Below are 2,622 nucleotides of genomic sequence, written 5' to 3' on the forward strand. Positions count from 1 at the left end.
CCCCATGCTGACAAATCAGAAGCACATAAATATAGTAGGGAGAATTGGTCCTTGCACTGATCTCTGTGGTATTCCACCAGAAGCTTTTTTCTGTGTTTGCAGTGATTTAATGAATTTAGGGTTAATCAGTAAAAAAAAAAAAACTTAATAATTTTCGGGAGCGGCCATTTTTGCCCAAATATAGTAGCCCCTCCCTCCTGCCATCTTCCAGCAGTGACGTCACGGTGCGGTAAGCCTAGCGCCATTCTCCCCGCTTTACAAGCTAAATCAATGGGAACTACTAGACACATCTGCAATCAACAACAATTATTGAAGATTTCCAGAGGACTTCACCATTGAAATTCACCAGAGCTATAGTGAAACTGACAATGCCCACGTGCATGGCAGCTGGATGCTGGAATACATCGGGTAAAAGTGGAAAAAAGAGTTATTCCACCTTTCTGATTCCTGATCCTCCACGGACGGGTTGGTCGTTGGATCGCCAACTTGAAGAGGGAGGATTTGCCAACGAACTTCTGGCCAGAGAAAAAACCCGTAATATGTAGCCAACATTTGGAAGAAGAATGTTTTCAAGATGACTTGGATAATAGCGCGTTGTGACAAACACCAGATACAGCACTGGGACTTGATCAACAGCCGATACTGCACCGTGACGTCACTAACCAGTAGGTGGCAGTAGTGTTCTTTGACAAACATGGATGCCTCCAGTAAAGAAATTCAATTCAAATGAAAATTACTCTTAATTAAAAACATTTATTTATTGAACAATATGAAATAATGTCATATTTAAAGAACTTTCAGAAGTTTGTATTCTGAATATGAGCGACTTTTCCTTTAAGGTCCTCCACCTCCGGCTCCTGCTGAGACATTTCCTGACTCTGCTTTAGAGCTTTGGCATTTATTCCCGTCCTTCTGCAATCTTCTTCTAATAAACCAACCGTCCTGTAAACTCTTTACTATCATGTTATGTCAGAGATCTGGGTGTTATAAATCTGTTTTGCTTGGAGCTGCAGATGGGCGGGGCTTATAAGGTTATAAGCTGCATCAGTGGTGGTTCAGGTTCTTGTTTTTGTTTCTCTTTACTGAGATTAATCTTGATTTATCGTCCTTTAAAGGTGTTTTGCTTTAAAGTTGAACAGCATCTTTCTGCCTCTTCCTGCTGTTTCTCCTTTGAGCAGTTTGCACTGATCATATCACCCTGCTGACTCTTTATAAGCTCCCTCTGTTCACCCTCCAGCAATACTTGCCTTCACAATCTAAACAAACAGATGCTGAAACATTCCCCAACTCTAACCTCTTTATGGATCCATAAGCTTTCTTTCACTCATCTCTTCGTGAAGATTTTTAAGCTTACCTTTTCCTTATTCCTCGCTGCAGTGACTCCTGGATCCCTCCGTTTATTTCAGTAAATAAATTGCTACAAATATGATTAAAGCTCACATATACCCTAATTATGGTGGTTTCTTTGTTGGTTCTTTTTAACGCGGTTGCTAAGAAAATCGTCCCTTTTCCGAATAATTACACACCCTGTAATTATAATGTTAATCAGGTTAAAATTAGTATGAAAAAATAAAAATAGAGTGGTTGACTGACAGGCATGACCTTAAGTCATTGCAGAGAAGTATTAATGTTCTAAACTCAAATTGCAGATCATTAGTTACATGGAATGTGTAGGAATATTGTCTTTTTAATAGATGCTTGAGGTAGAAACATGCAAAGTTCTCAGAGGGTTTTTAATACGACGAGAGGAGACAAAAGAGTCAATAAAAACCTGCAAGTATCAACCAAGTTTCATTTTTCAGTCTGTTTGCAGGATGGAGGTAAACTGGACAAGAATACAGCGATAAGATTATGTAAGAGTTTTAGCCCTTTGTTTCTGGGTTTGAGGCAGGGGCGTCTCTAGGTTTAAGAGACAAGGATGGCTCAGCCCCTAGAAGATAATGCGCGCGCCGAATTTTTTCAGTGCACCTGCTAAGGCGTTGTCTAAGACAAGGGTGTAACTTTGTGTTGAAAGGAAAGGGAGCTACCTGCGCGATGCCTTTTTTTGTTTGTTGGAAAGGATAAAGCTAAAAAAATGCGAATAACATTTATCAATTTAATGCTTACAGTTGAAAACATAACTGTTACAATATTCACTTATATATTTTGTGCAAAAAATATCACATAAATCTAAACAGACAGTACAAATAAAAAAAAATCAAATAAATATATCAATTTTGTAGAACATTTATTGACAGTCAATTTTGGGTCACTTTTTAAAATTAATTTACTTTTAAACCAGGACTCGGACAAGATCTTATCGGGCCTTAAGCAGAATATGATTAAGCAACTCCGTCTTTCTGTCAAGAACATCCACCAGCAGGGTATCCAGGGGGGGATTTACCATTAGGCAATACTAGGCAGTTGCCCAGGGCCCCAAGTTCTGGGGGCCCCATAAAACTCTGTTTCCATGTATGGTTAATACAACTAATCCTTATTTGTGCTCATTAATTATGTTTTTGATAAAAATCCTTTGGCTAAATTGCCATCAGAACGCTGATAAATAGAGAGAAAAAAGGGACAAGAAGAGAGGGACAAAACCTAGAACAAATAATGGATGTCTATTCTATTAACATTTCTCTA

Source organism: Cyprinodon tularosa, unplaced genomic scaffold (genome assembly GCF_016077235.1).
Source record: "Cyprinodon tularosa strain WSP-4 unplaced genomic scaffold, ASM1607723v1 ctg1059, whole genome shotgun sequence".
Lineage (NCBI taxonomy): Eukaryota > Metazoa > Chordata > Actinopteri > Cyprinodontiformes > Cyprinodontidae > Cyprinodon > Cyprinodon tularosa.